Genomic DNA, 16,375 nt, shown 5'->3' with positions numbered 1-16,375 from the left:
TGAAATTGTACGTGCGACGCTATTTGAAATTGACCAATGTGAAATTGAAATTGAGATCGACTGACATAAAATTAAACGAGTATTAATTAATAATCAACTTCGCCTTAAGCGTTTATTTAACAATTATCACGGACAAAGAGCTTACATTAAATTTCAATTTCAAGATCAATTTGAGATTGGAAATCAAGTAGCTTAAAATTACGCGGAATTAATTATAATCAACGTGTATTAAACGTAATCAACTTCGCCTTAAATGTTCATCCAATAATTGCAATAAATAGAAAGCTTTTATGTTTTAACAATAAAATGAAATTACACATGCGATGCAGTTTGAAATTGGAGATCAACTGACTTAAAATTACGTGGGTATTAATTATAGCATTTCATTCGTATCACATCATTAAATGATATATTTAGTATGCTTTCAACAGTTGTTTGCCAATTTCGTCGTAGTTAATTTTCTACAGGAACGTTAAAGACATTCATATAATTGTTTGTTTCTTTTATAAGAATTGCTCGACTGTCGGAAGTGTTCGAGAAATCGTGAGCATCGATTTTTAGACGACCCTGTATAACTAAATGCAATTTATTCGCTAGAGATCCTAATATGGAAACCTGTCATTGGTGCGATCAGTATGTTTTTATGTATGCAATATGCATATGTGAGAAGTGAAAACAAGAGCGTGATCGATACAACGATATCAAAGGAATCGTACGTCCACAATGCAGGCGGTATCATATTTTATATCGTAACAATGTGTCAGATCAGCTGATCTTTCTTTTCTAATCAGAGAATCGTCGTCCTGTGTTAGCTATATCAGATATAGTAATTTGTTGGCAACTTTTTTAGAAATTTCTCTGCAACAAAGTTATCGAGTTATTCGAATTTCGACACTTGTTGATATCATCAAGTACAACGTAAAGTTCTATGAAAAGATTATAGTAATTGTCCAAGTGATGAATTGAAAGGAATAAACACCATAATAAATGAAAGTCGAATAACTCGTCTGGAATTTATATATAGTCTACATCTAGAGTATATTGAAAAAAAAATATCACTGAAGCAATAAATAAGATGTTTATAGGGAAAATAGTGGACAAGCGAATTACTTTAGATGTAGGAAATTTATTTTTATTTCACCTCGCTTTTACGAGTAGAGTAAACGAGATTTTTATTTTATCGCGTTTATTTACTTTTTAAATAGTTCGAAGTAGGTAGTGGCGTAGCAAAGAAAAATATTCGTGTCTTCTGAAAGAAACTTCTTATTTATACTTGATGGGCACTTTCTTATAAACGATATAAATCCTAGGAAAGCTTTCCCTTTGAGTAAAGTTAGGAGCTAGAAGTAAAAGTTCATCCGTTCCAACTTTAAAGCGTAAGACGCAACGTGAAAGCTTTCCTGTACCCTCGCAACATTGGTAAAACTATTTTTAAAACGAAGTTACACGCTTCTAACTTTCCGAAAGAAGGTATTACATTTCGCCATGTATATTTCACACCGTAAAAATACCAGAAAATCTATATTTAGCAGACTTCACAAGGCATTCAATTCAATTCAATCAATTTGCCATGAATAATTCTCTCACGTATCTCTGCTGTGATATATTCCCATCTGTAACTTTTACATTCTGAAATTGCAAACTTCTTTTTCGTTTATAATTTACCTGTGAAAGATAAATTCTAATTTTCTATGAAATATCGTGACTCGCGAAATTGTTTCATTACTTTTATTACACAAGACAATTTTTATGAATGTATTATGTGTGTTCTAGTGTTGCGTTAGTACTGCAATGGGACACGAATCTCGAAATTACGTTAATACTGATGAGGTTTTATGTCTCAAAATAGAGAGAGCAAACGCAAAAGCAAGAGCAAATGAATATATCATAGAAATTCTTTATTCAGAAATATTAGATATTACCATTTCCACTGGTTTCTATCCTGTATGATAATGTATTGATAGATGGATTTATTACAGTAGATTAAACAGAAAACGATGATTATTTAACTTGAACTTAATGCAGTAATGTGATATCACAACTCTCGATTAACGACTCTTCACTCTTCACTCTCCGGTGGCTAACTGAACGATCAACGACTGCGATAGCGAAATACATTGATAGCCGTTAGGCTTAGGGTCGGAAGTTTTCCGACCATTTCGGCTTTTGCGCTTTATCGTCCACGTTGTCTGCATGTCGACGATCTTTTCGCGGTACTATTGGGTTGGCAACTAAGTGATTGCGGATTTTGTCAATACCACCTAATGACAAAATCCGCAATCACTTAGTTGCCAACATATAATAGAGACGAAAGAAGCCGCTGTAAAGAGAATCGTTGTGCCAAAAACTAAACACCCATATTAAAACCTGTTTGAATCTATGGGATCCAACTATGGGGAAGAGCGAGTAATTGCAACATAGAAATTCTTCAACGATTCCTATCAAAAACTCTAAGATCCTTAATAGATGCACCTTGGTATGTTACCAATGAAACAATACGTCGCGACCTTAAGATACCTACAGTTAAAGAAGAAATATCCAAATTCAGTAATAGATATAACATAAGAATTAGCAGCCACCAAAACCTACTAGTTACTCAATTACTCGACACGACGGATCAGATCCGCAGGCTAAGGACACATTACCCTCTAGGTTTAAACATTAGATTCAGCTAGAACCAAACATACGATAATCATTTATTATTCACGTTATAATACCACGCCGGAATAATTTACTTATAATTCTCAATGAGAATTGATTGTAAACTACTTCCAAATAAAAAAAAAAAACTAAACACTAGAGAAGATGTAGAGTTTTCCTAGAAGTGAGACCCACTTCGACAAATACCTCAATTAGTTTGGAAATACACATAAAAATTGCAGAATGTTCACTACAAGTAAATATATCTTATATATATACATGTATATTTGTGTATATATTTCAATATTTTAACGTTTCTGCCTTGTTTCAAACTATAGTAATAAAATCATGATACTCGTATCTTCAATCCGATATTGACGTGGTTGTAAAGTGTTTTATAGAAATAAATTCAAATACGTACATTCTCGTGGTACGAGGTATAAAGCAATTCATTGAAAAATTCAGTCACGTATTGATGCTTCAACAAATACAAATTTGTATGTAGGTAGGTTTGTATGCGCAACTCGCTGTAGAATACGGATTGTTTCTTCAATGATATGCACTAGTATACTTGTAATTTTTTACGTGACCGATACGGCTTGTGCTGCATGAGAATCCACGAGGCAATAAAAAGGTAACATCTGTTATCGTTGTTTCTATTGCGTATTTGTGCATATAACAGGCATTTATTATTGCCAGATAGTACACCTGTAGCGATACATCTGCAAGATTGTTACATTTCCATCGTGTTTCCTTCAATTTTCTCACTCCTATATAATCAACAAAGACACACGATGAAAATATTATTTTCCTCGGTTATTTTTTCCATTTAGTTTTTGATAATATTGGAAGATATTTCATTTCTCGTATTTATACTTTTAAGACTGACGTATGATCACTGGTAACTATATTACTATCTTATCGTACTTTTACCATATTTCCTTTTATTTTTTTCTCTTATGTATAATCAACAAAGTCACACGATAAAAATATTATTTTCCTCGATTATTTTTTTCCATTTAGTTTTTAATAATATTGGAAGATATTTCATTTCTCGTATTTATACATTTAAGATTGACGTGTGATCATTGGTAACTATATTACTATCTTATCGTTCTTTCACCGTATTTCCTTTTATTTTTTCTCTTATATATAATCAACAAAGTCACGCGATAAAACTATCTTTTTCTTTGACAGATTTGTTAATTTTTTATGATATTCGAAAATATACAAATATATAAAGTGTGTTCACTGTTCAAGATTGATTAGCTCCCAATGTTTTTCTCCTAAACGATAAGTGAAATTAAGAGGAAAAATGAAAGAGGAAAATGATGAATGGTTCAAGGTGAACTACATATTCGCGATAATATCTTTCACGCAAGTGCAAAAAACGCGTGTGTCTTACGCAGTTGCATTATTTTTTTTTTTTTTTTTTTAATAGAAACCTTCTTTGATGGAAACCTTAAAAAAGATATTAGAGCAACAGAGTCGAAAACTGATCGGTTTAATTTTGATATTTTAACTTTGTAGAATTTTCTCTTTCTCTTTTTTGTATTTTCAATTTTGTAAAATTTATGTGTATGTAAGACAAAGGAAACATAAATACAAAAGTACTTCGTCTTTCCTTCTTTTTCATATGGTATGCGACAAAATTGGAGTGAAAACATCTTCCAAACTAATCGATCGCAGTCAATATTTCTCTAATACATACAGTGTCGTGAATAATTATAAACTCAAGTCCATTTTTAGATTTTTCACGATAGCGAGACTGAATCTTTGACTGTGAAAAAGTGTAAACTCAGTGTTAATTTTCTTGTAAGTTTCCACTTTGTCTCTTATTTCCTCTATCAGTCTTGAAGCAACAACGCAGAAAATGTGTTTCAGTCTACAAATATCCGCAACACTGTAGGTTTTTTCATAAAATGACGAGAGGATTCGACGTATGCAAAACGCACACAGATCTTTACGCTTGCGAAAAAAATACTGTGAATATGTTGTTCGTTTTGAACCATTCATTCATTCCTCTTATCGTTTACGAGAAAAACGATCTAACAACGTGAACAGTGAACACCCTGTATATAAATTAAAATTCTGTGCCGGTGAAACGAACGCGACGAAAACATTATCGGTGATTTGTACATGTCGGCGAATAAACAATGTGGGTGAAACTGGTGTCAGTCAAACTGGTGTCGATGTAAATTTTGTCGGCGAAATGATTGTCGGTAATCACACACCAAGCCGTCCATCTGCATGTGCTAGAAAGGAAGATGTCGGTTTTTTAGATAGAATACTTTACATATGATATTTACTTACTAGCACGAACAATATAATTGCTTTACATTGAAACATATATTTTTTCACTTCTATTTATTCATTTTATCTGTTATTTTTATTTTATTTATGTTTATTGTTATTTATATACTGTATACCGTATTTGTTGTGTGTTTGTATGAAGACTGATCAGTGTTAAAAATGTAACCAGTTTTACGATACGTACGAAACTGTGTACATCGTAAAACTGTCTGGTTTCTGAACTTTAATTTCTAGGAATGATTACTAAAAAATGAATCCTACCAGTAAAAGTAAATCGCGTAATTTTATACGTTTTTATTGTATCAGCTGTGATTATATCTATCATAAAATAGTAACGCAGATGTTTGAGAACTTACCTACATCTCTTACGTACATCTTACGATATCTGCTATAGATTAAATTAAATAAAAAAGTTCATTCTTGGACACACGTGTCAGTCCCTGGCGAGCATATCTTTAACAATAACAAAACTCTCAATTTGTTCACGCTTCTTGTTACGATAAATCCAAATCTTACCAGCCATTAGATTTTCGTACAATTTCTTGTCACGCGAGTAGCAAATGAAATTCTTCTAAATTCTACCTGCATAGAACATTCCTTACGATTCGTGTACTTTTAACAAGAGCAGCAGAATCTACATCAATTTACAAGGCAACCTGACGCATAAATACGTACATAGCATATTCATATTCGTCTATAAACTATAGCCATATCTACTCTTTGAAACGATCTGTACAATATCCATTCCATGCTGCTATTAAATAGGTTTTGGAGTTCGATAATTAATTGATTCGCACAGATTCAGTTTTTATATTCTGTATTTCATCAACAGCCATATAAACACACCGGATACACTCAGATAATTAACACATGGCGGACGCCAAAACAAAAGAGCGTCGTTAGAAGTCGTACCAACTTTGCATGTAGGAACTAGTGATCATACCAACCTAATATTTTCCTCAACACATGCATCGTGTTCTGCACCCGCGGTTTTATATTCCGCGTATTGTTCGCTACGAAATAAGGCTTCGATTAGAGTGAAGTGGTCCGTAATAACAGAGGAAAAATACGAAAGCCATCGAAGCGAAGCGAGACGCATACTCGCTCTTATATATTCGCCTGATGTTCCTTTTTCCAGCATTATCGATGCACCGTAAATAAATCACTATACCGTAACGCAGCAAACACAGTTCGCTGCGAGTGGATACTAGAAAACGGTATATAGAAAGAGTATGCGATAAATGAAAAATCATTGACCTAGGATCGGAAATTTTAACGAATCTGATACGCGCACGTTCGAAAAAAGAAAAAAGTAACAGCGAATCGAAAGAAAGTACGAAGAAACCAGATTGATATCTGGTATACCGAAGACTATGTATTTTGAAGATGGACCAAAGCGAAGACTATTGTTATACGAAGTAAGGTGGAAGGAAATTAGGATGCATCGAATGTTCATGATTGTAGAATTAATTTGCATGCGTTAACCTTACAGCCATTTGCATTGACTTTTGGTTGCAGTTGAAATGTCGAATATTTGGATCTCGAATATTGTCAGTCCGAATAAGAACAATTTCTCCGAATTGCGAGATTTGATTTGACGCTGAATTTATTCTGCTAACACTCCAGTGTTGGTTTATTTATCTTGTTATTACTATTGGTATTACTTCATATAGAATTATTACTATTTGTTATTTACTTATAAGTGTTACGACCGTTCGCGGAGAGACGCGGTCGCTAGGAAAACGCGTCAGCGAGAGGCGTAAATTCTCGCTACGATTATGTTAATCGACGCCGCGAAATAGTCGTTCCCCTGTTTCGGTTAAGATAACAGAGGTGGTTTAATGAATGTAACACTGTATTAACAGGTTAACATAGAATAATATATTTTACAATAATATGATGAATATGTTACAGAAATTTGACTCGACTTTGCGATATCTCTAGATAAATTCGTTTGCTCGTCAGATTTGTCGAAGTGTCACGTTAGACTCGTCAGAAGGAACTGAACGCCCTTCGATTATTCCTTTGTCTCATTTGGAAGACGACCCCCACTATGCTCGGGTCACGCCACCGCTCGCGCCTATGATCACGTATGCCTCTTGTGTGAAAAACGTAACGGTCAAAAATCGAAGTTTCTAGAGCTCGCTGCTTGGCGACAACTATGCTCTCGTCGATACATTGTATATGATCCGGTGGGCAGATAAGAAGGTCTGCCTGCGACGCTGTAGGACCGCGAGCGACGGTTAGAAAATACAGTCTGTGGTAAGCCTCGTGGCGTAACAAACAGTATTTTTCTCGGCAATGTAACAGCGCTCCAGTAAATTATTAATGAAAGGTAGGAAATGTTAAGGGAAGAAATAAAATCGTTAGAGAAAAATCAATGATATAAATGAGCGATACAAATATTTCAAAGTAAAATTCAAAGCTTGTTAACAGAAAAATATCGCAAGTTGTTCGATCAAGGTATATGTTTGTCGTTGCTTTCTGTAACTTTAAGGCGCTTCGATCTGAATGATTTGGATCGTGGAAAAATATCTTTAATCCTGTAGAGGACTTGTAGAGGATTATAATATAGGATAACGAGAACTTGCTGTTGCAACCTCTCAAATATATTTAAAATAATTAAATAAATTAATAGATGTAAATAATGTCGAGAGACGTTCGTACAAACGTATTCGCTAACTCCGAGACAAAACAACAATATGATTTGAATTGTCCTCTACTCATGTGCCGCTACAACCCTTTAAGCGCTATAAGCGTGACATAAAAAACGTATGGATGTTATCCACCTCACATTCTGATGATTTCGTTGAAACAAAAGATATTAATTATCAAACTGGCAAAACAAAGCGAAAACCAAAGTGTGTAGCAGACTACAGTGCCTTGATGGACGCAGTTGATAAAATCAATATGATTTTGATTTCACTTCACTGCTTTTGAAAAAGCACAAAATGGTTATAAAAAATATTTTGTCCTCCTCTTAGACCTTGCTATATATAGTGCATATATTCTTTAGAAAAATGCTAATAATAAAACTGGAATACTTGAAAATTTTCATCTGCTTCTCATAAAAGATATTTTGCAAAAGTACCCACCACACAGAGTGAAGGCTAAAAGAGGAAGAGTTCATTTGGACGACCTTCCATTTCGGTTAATGGAGAGGCATTTCCCTACATCTGCATAACTAAAGAAAATAATAAACATTCTTCACGACAAAGATGCGCTGTTTGCACTAAACATAATCGCAGGACTGATTCGTGTTACGAATGCAAAAAAATGTAACATTGGTTTATGTATTGAACCCTGCTTTGATATTTACCATACAATACAAAATTATTAAATTTTCAATTTAAAAGATATAATTTCAAACTTTTATATCGTTCATGTTATTATTGCTTAATGAAATAAATGGTTATTAAAGCTTTTGAGCTCACTAGATAATTTATTTTAGTTACAATCGATATATTAGGTCATCCCATAAGTTCGTGCCGACTTTTGTGTATACATTTCATGTGTCGATTTATAAACATACGGCGATAAGGGACCAATGCACTTGAGCTTAGCTTATCGAGAACAGGCTAGAGCAGATTTTCGTGAGTATAAGATCGTAATATAGCGAACACAGTGACTTCTAACAGTAAAAAATCACGAGTGAAATGCGTATCCATTTCCGACATCTCGTGTTATATGAATTTCGGAAAAGAAGTTCTGCAACAATTGCCACGAAAAACATATGTGCTGTTTACGGAGAAAATGCGCTTTCATCTGGCACCTGTAGGAAGTGGTTCCAACGTTTTAGAGCTGGGAATTTCTGTTTAGAAGACGAGGAACGCTCCGGGCGTCCTCCTCAGACAGAAGAAGATAAAATTCGGGATCTTGTTGAAAAATCACGAAGTTTGACAGTTCAAGAGATGTCAAATGTTCTGAAAATACCTAAGACAACGATTCATAGGTGTTTAAAAAAAATAACATATATAACCGCTCGAAAAACGGCACGAACTTATGGGATGACCTAATATTTTGCAATGAAAATTTAGTCTGCTCAACTTACGCTGTTCTGTAAAAAATACGCAGCCCACGGCGCACGCTTAACGTCGGACAACGCAGCGCTCAAAGAGTTAAACAGAATCCAATCGACAGCGTATTGACAAAGCAAAACGTTCTGTGAAATTACTGCGTGACAACTTCTTCCGAGTGCTTCTGCCACAAAAGACATCACGACAAATCTTGGCTGCAAAACGTTGCAGCAGCCAGTATGTTCGCTAGACATTTTCCTCCTTTGGATTATTAGATTATTTCTGATCGATGCAACACGCGTTATCCAATATCCACTTCCAATTAGTAGATGAAACACAAATATGACTCGACGACGATTGGCACTTGCCGTAGACGCGACATTTCTCCACGATGGACTTCATTAAAATGGTAACATGACTTGAAATTATAGAAAACAACGGCGTATATTTTGACCGAAAAACTGGCTGTATTTCCTTTTTAATAAATTTTCAATTTCGCTGAAGAATTTAGGTTATTCATTTTTTTATCTAGTAGATAATTCTTAGACACGTGATGTACGTTTTGCTTATATCCTTCGCGTTTTTGTTATGAAAAATCCATCTTTTATGTATGATGATTCCTTATAGGTTCCTGTGGATCCTTGGCAGGTTTGCTCTGAACAATTTGTTTGTAATGTTGTGGATGAGGAACGCATTTGTGTTCGATGTACAGCGACTGATTATAAACACAGCCCTATTTTGAAGTTTGTTGTAATATTAAAACAAAAATCGCTGAAATCACTTATATAATTTCATATTACAATATAAAAGAAAACAGAAGATACAGCAAACAGTTAAATTTTCTTCTAAAATTGTATTTCTCGTTCTGAACACATATAAACTCAATGTTAATTTCGTTACCTTCTCATTCAATATTTAGTGGATTTTCCTTTATTTTTAATTACTTTTACTAATCTGCCAAGCACGCTATCCGCTAACTTATTTAAAGTTCCGTTTCGAATATCCGCCCAAGTTGCGCGATATTTTTCACAGCTAGCTTCCTCTGATTGTAAACTTTCGTATTCTATCCGGAAATTTTGAAAGCTTCAAAGTCGCTCCAGTCTCGCTGAAAAATTGTCTTTTGTCTCTTATTTCGCCAATGAAAGACAATAATTCGCCATGTACCATTGCTTCGTATCCCATAGCGTTCAATCTACCCTTTACAAACACAACTTCACTGAACAATATTCAGACATGAACAATGGTTTCTTGGAAATATCGAAGAAATAATGCGGAAAATACGTTTGAGTCTGCAATTATTCACAGCACTGTACGCGTAGTACATGTTCAGCGTACGAATCAATAAACTTCGCCAGCGTTCAGAATCTTATTTCGAGCGTTCATTTCCAAGACATAATGATTTCCGTGTATATAACAAACACAAAAGCTGTATCGATGGTACAGTGAATGCAGCGTAGTACAAGTGCTCGTACTTCGTTATTTATTCAGAATTGTATTCCGCACTGATATAGTACACTGATACTGTTCAAAATCTACTAATATACCTCTTGTGCTTTATCGTGCACGCAAGCAAAGCTGCATCCATTCACTGTATCCCTTGGCTATCGACATGATCGTGGCTAATAGTAACTGCGGCTTCGTCAACGTTTACTGTCAACTACTCGTGTGTGTTAAACTTTCTATTTGAATGTACCCTCGATCCCATACAGCTTCGTAAAAAGAATGAAAAGGGTTTAGGTGAAGCAGAGGAGCATGTTACCAACAACAGTACCAGTTTCTCTTCGACATTGTGAACGCGTAGAAATGTTGGGTATTGTTATCCTGTTTTCCAGCTGCTATTTTTCTACAACAGTATGACCAATCTCCTTGCAAAAAGAATCTCGTAATTCGAGTACGCGTACGTTAACGTGTTTTTCGAATGAAATTTTTGCAGATATTTTATGGAATGATTAATTGTCTAATTTGGGAAACACCGAGATATAGACAGTATCAATATGACATGGCCGTGTGTATTTTAGTGCTAATGTTTTACTGCTATTAATGTAAATATTGTGTATGTAAATGTTAAACGTAAATATTGTAGAGAAGAATAATTCATCTCAACCGGGATATACACACCCGTCCTTCAATTTACGCGAATGAAAGTGAAAATGCAAATAAAGTTTGTCAGTACAAAAGAAAAAAAACGTACACATACAATGACTTACTAGTGATGTCATTAAACGTAATGCGATTGAGTGTACCAGTTGAGGGATCAGTGTACAAATACAGATTAATATTAGAATTATATTATATGTAATATATGTAGAAATTTATATTAGAAATATATTATATATCGTATTATAACATAAATTCTTAACATTAATTTTATCCACCAAAGCATCCACGAATTATATATAACATAAATTCGTAAAATTAATTTTATCCACTGAATCTCCTACGAATTTGATTTTTCAAAATACTTTATGCTGATTTCAAATATTTATCACGTATTTTCGCTTATTATTTATAACGATATCGCGGATGCTTTTGTATTTGCAAAAGGAAAAGGAAGAGGTAGACAGAATGTACGTAGCGACCTAATGATTTCCTACGTGTATAACGTGATAACTATATTTTAGTGGCGCCTTACCTATATTGATAAAGTTGATCAGTCGCTGCTTCTTTTTGGAAAATATTTTCTTAGAACTGAGGACTCGGAGGCCTCGGGACTGAGAACTGATTTTACATATTTCTTAGCATCTCACAATTTTGCTAGCGATTTATCAATCTTATGACTAATCTAAATGACTCTTCAATTGCATATGCACCAGCTTCCCTAGAAAAATATAAGTGATGATTTCGTGTACCAAATATTACTATCAATAATATAAATCAATAATATAAAAAATATAAATCATAAGGAAACGAATAAGTATATATTCCTTTTCTGCGAGAAAGGTTTTGTCAGCGAGAACAAAGCTAATCTACCAAGACAATTGTCGAGTTTCCACGATATTCTCGTTCCACTATCTCTCAATTATCTCTGAAGCGCCAAAGAAACCGCAACGAAAGCAAACAACAAAGAACGGACGACTTTACGTTTTACGTTTCAACGATACTTCGATAGACCGCGATGAAATTTCTTTTTCGTCCAGCCGACGACGATTATTTCGACGGGAAAGTGAAGGCGACGGCCGAGTCACATCGTCGTCGAGGGCGAGGGATGAGAAATTGAAATCGATAGGCGAAATTGAATACTTAATTGGACTGGGGGACTCGTCAAATGCATCTACGTAACCTAACGCGCTGCATTACACGCCCCTGACGATATTATACGTGAAAATCAACAGCGCCATCCTAAACGACGCAGCAATACGATATAAATGTGATAACAACGTTATCGCGATTAACTGTATAGCTGCGTAAACGATATTCTCGTTAACCGTCAAAGCTGCTCGATTTTCGACTGTCAAATTCGTTTCGAATAAAAGAAAATTTTCCAATATCCTGGTAGCGAAATCGCACGTGTCGCTCGATAGGAATTAATCGCATTTTTACGGATGTTACGCACAGTGGCTACTATACGGAAAACTTAGAAAATCGCCACTTAGGAAACTTTTATACACGGTATGTTTTTTTTAAGTACACACACGCGATTACTTCTCTAAGTATCGAAAATACGAGAAGATGTTACGAACAGAGGTTGTATGGTATCGGAGCAGACATAATCCGGTGTAATTAGCTTTTTTGTAGACAGCCAAGTAGAGGTCATACGAAGGTGACACGCTTTTCCTTTTTTTAATGGAATCGTATAATTCATATAGGTATTTTCTACAAAAAAGAAGTTAACTTATTTGTGTGGAAAAGTTATTTTAGTTTAGAAGACGTTTTAACTTGAATTTGTGAAATTTAACGTTTGAATATGTACAAGGTGTTCCGAAAATTGTGGAGCTTTGTGGGCAGGAGATGAGTACGTTCTTAACGAATATTCAAATTCAGCTTTTTTTAAATGGAGATAATCTTCGGAAGCTTCTTTCCGCTTGTACTAAAATTTTGCAAATAGCTTGTATATTTAGTAAAGAATTAGTGTACTGAAGAATTAGCATATTAAATAGGCGTTGAAAACTATTCCACCGAATGTTGAGACTTGTTCATATAATGGATAATTGGACTCTTTTGCGCAGAAACCTACCTACCTATAATGACCTAAAACCGAGAAAAGTTAGTTTAAACATTTTGATTTTCAACACAATTCAGCTTCGCCTATATCGAGTGTATTTTATTTCTGCTCTTTGTTTCGCAATATTTTTTTCTTTTTCCGTGGCTGATTAAACAGCGTGTAACGTAGTTAATATTATTTTAAATATTGCTTACTTTTTGTGGATTGGTATTATTCAGAAAATTCGATTATTATCCGCATCAAAATCAAGGCGTTCTACGTTGAAGCCATTTGCAACTCTAACAATCCTACTGTCGCTAATTGAAATTATCGTAGAAATGTACACAATCTGCTGGAACGAGATGCGTCGTTTCTCGTAAATTTTTAACCCTTTGCACTTGAGAGGCGGTGTTGCACTTCAGAGGTGACAGTCTCTTTATGCTAGATTTCGACATCTCCAATTAATGAGTGCAACATTGGTTCGTAAATTGGTTGCTTACCTCTTTATGTTCTTTGTTAAGAAGTGTAAAGTGTTAGACTTTAAAAATGGAGATAAAATATTTTATCCCATATCCGTCCGAATCATGGAGAAAGTATTATAGTTTAGAAATCCTCAAAAAATGATTTTCAGAAGTGAAATTAGCTCAAATAAAAATGAACTTGGTTTTAAACTGTTGAAAAATGAGATCAATTATATTCAAGAATGCATCTTAGCGAATGCTTCATAAATTATCGTACAAAAAATAAAATACAGAAATTAATATCACAAGATCATATTCTCAAAGATGTAAATAGAGATGAACTATTGGAATATGATACTTTTGTAAGTTAATTTGTATATAAAATTTTACGTTAACTGTGATACACGCGTCACGTACACGCTAAATCATCCAAAGTAGCTGCTACGTTCGACCAAAGAAGTCCTCGAGTGCGAAAGGTTAAGTTTCTCCTCTGACACGAATTTGCCATTCGGCCATAATATCTGTTGAGAATCGTGGATCTTAGTCGCTGAAATAAATGTATAGGAACACTCACATTACATGTAGAAATGATATTAAAATAGTTTCATATTTATATAATATGTGATTTACAAGACACTAGATAGATAAACATTGTACGCGTCTCAGCACTCCTTTTCTCACGCCATCTTTTTCTGCCACCATACGTACGAAACATTGCATTCTTCTGTTTTACGAGACGCTGCGCACGCACATACTTCCACACACTCATACTCATATATGTGTGTCACTTCACGCGGCTAATCCAGTGTAGCACACAAAAGTACACATATCTCAATAATATCGCTAAATAGAAGCGTCCATAATGTTAGGACATTTGTCGCGAGTAACTTTCTTTAGATTTGTTAGAAAATAGATGTGTGTACATCTGTATTGTACGAGCGAGGAATGAAAGAGAGCAAGACGAAAGGAAAACGCCATGAGACGAACGCATCGCGTATGTATTGAACGAATAAGTGTGCAATATACAAATTCATTCCTGTTTGAGATGTGTAAGAGAATAGAGCGGTGTTCGTTAATACTTTATTAGTTAATACTTAATAAGTTATTATGTTCTATATAAATTTTGTATTTAATAAAACGTTATATATTGTTATTATAACAATATTTACCATTTCAAAAGCATTGAACGATTATTATTGGCGATCACGTGGTTTGCAAGCTTCCTGCAAAGTAACTATACAACCAAAAAGGAACTAAGGCTCGATACTTTTAATAATTTTACAATGTAAGGGTCGTTGTATATGTTGGAAATTTTTAGATAACAGGTGTGTTTAACTAATCTTTCGTAATTTTGAAGATTGGTTCTACATAACAGAGTTCAACTGTCTGTTTAAACTCTTTTCCGAGAATGATGAAGCGTATGGCAATAATAGTTATTAATAATACTTATCCAGCTTTGGAAACATATTCGCACGCTCCATTAACGCTAAACAATTGCAAACGATAAATCATCGATCTTTCTTATATCTATGAGATAGCTATCGCAAGTATGCAACAAGGTTGTTATCCGATTTCTCGTTGCATGCGATAAATCATTGGGAAAGAATAGTAACCAGGTTGCCAGTATCGATATCCCGCGGTACGCGTCGCTGATGATTAATATTCATCGTTCTGCGGATGCTTAGAGCGCGATGCCATACGCTACAAGATAAACGATCAGCGAAAAGCGCGCCGCACAAAGCGCTTGCAAGAATATTGACCTATCTAGAATGCGAACTGCAAGGCGTCGCCGTTGCATATTCAACCGAGCTATCGAACTCGAATGCGTGTGATGGGCCACGTGCTTCCTGCATCGGCCTTTGTCACGTGAATCTCACAGTCGCGTCGCGTTATCCATCGTCGTGAGATCGATGACGCCTGCCTGGTCGAGCAAGCCCGTGTTCATCCAGATCAATGTATTAGGTTGTCCGAAAAGTTTCTTTCGTTTTATAAGGGAATAATAGACGCACAATGTTTTTTGTTTTATATTAGTTTATTGAACTATGCACGAACATAATAATAGAAATAGAACGAAATGGATCATACCTAATTCAATAAAATAATTTTTTTTTTTTATTTATTTATTTATTAAAATTACAATCAATTCTCGCTTTGAGAATTTTTAGTAATTTTTCTGGCGCGGCACAGTGACATGGCTGATTATTTATAATAAGTTAATACTTATTGTAGATAAGTATAATTTATAAGTGAGTGTTATAAATAAGTGAATATTACTTAATTTAGGTAACTAATTGAATCTAGCGTTTAGGTCTAGCGGGTAGTGCCTCTTCAGCCTGCGAATCTGGTCCGTCGTATCAAGTAGCCGAGTGATTAGGGGGTTTCGGTGTTTGTTGACTCTTTTGCTATATCTGTCGCTAATAAAATAATATAAAACAGAAATTGTTGTTCATCTATTATCACCTTATGAAACGAAAGAAACTTTTCGGACAACCTAATATCATAATCTGGAATACGTACGTGTAACAGCACAGTATAATATTTATAATATTATAAATACATATAAAAAAATCGTACAATATAAATCATTCGAGATATTAAAGTTCCATCGCCTTTTAATAATACTTTTATCGATACAATCGCGTGATGTAATCTTCATCTTTTCGTCACTTCGTCATCTGTTTCAGAAGTTACATATATCAGGGCTTCTTCTAATTTCATTTAGGATTTTCATAGCTCGATTTTATACGTCGATTTTATACTCTTGGCCTTCGCTATTTTTATACGGACATGCAATTACCGATCGA

General features: G+C 34.6%; 1 protein-coding gene and 2 long non-coding RNA genes across 7 annotated transcripts in view; 1 reads left to right on the top strand and 2 right to left on the bottom strand.

Annotated features, from left to right (window-relative positions):
* LOC117159861 (uncharacterized) overlaps nucleotides 1-16,375 on the top strand; it is a 213,852-nt gene that overhangs the window by 188,740 nt on the left and 8,737 nt on the right. The gene's annotated exons all lie outside the window — the stretch shown is intronic.
* Nucleotides 9,360-11,871, bottom strand: LOC117159871 (uncharacterized). Its single transcript, XR_004464656.2, has 3 exons — nucleotides 11,602-11,871; nucleotides 9,870-10,812; nucleotides 9,360-9,702 (listed from the first exon to the last, which is right to left on the bottom strand). It is a non-coding gene; the product is annotated as an uncharacterized LOC117159871 (long non-coding RNA).
* On the bottom strand, nucleotides 13,295-14,244 carry LOC143302741 (uncharacterized). Its single transcript, XR_013058514.1, has 3 exons — nucleotides 13,989-14,244; nucleotides 13,611-13,781; nucleotides 13,295-13,551 (listed from the first exon to the last, which is right to left on the bottom strand). It is a non-coding gene; the product is annotated as an uncharacterized LOC143302741 (long non-coding RNA).

Source organism: Bombus vancouverensis, chromosome 5 (assembly GCF_051014615.1).
Source record: "Bombus vancouverensis nearcticus chromosome 5, iyBomVanc1_principal, whole genome shotgun sequence".
Classification (NCBI taxonomy): Eukaryota; Metazoa; Arthropoda; class Insecta; order Hymenoptera; family Apidae; genus Bombus; species Bombus vancouverensis.
The sequence above is the reverse complement of the archived record's forward strand: the minus strand, read 5'-3'. Positions and strand labels throughout refer to the sequence as shown.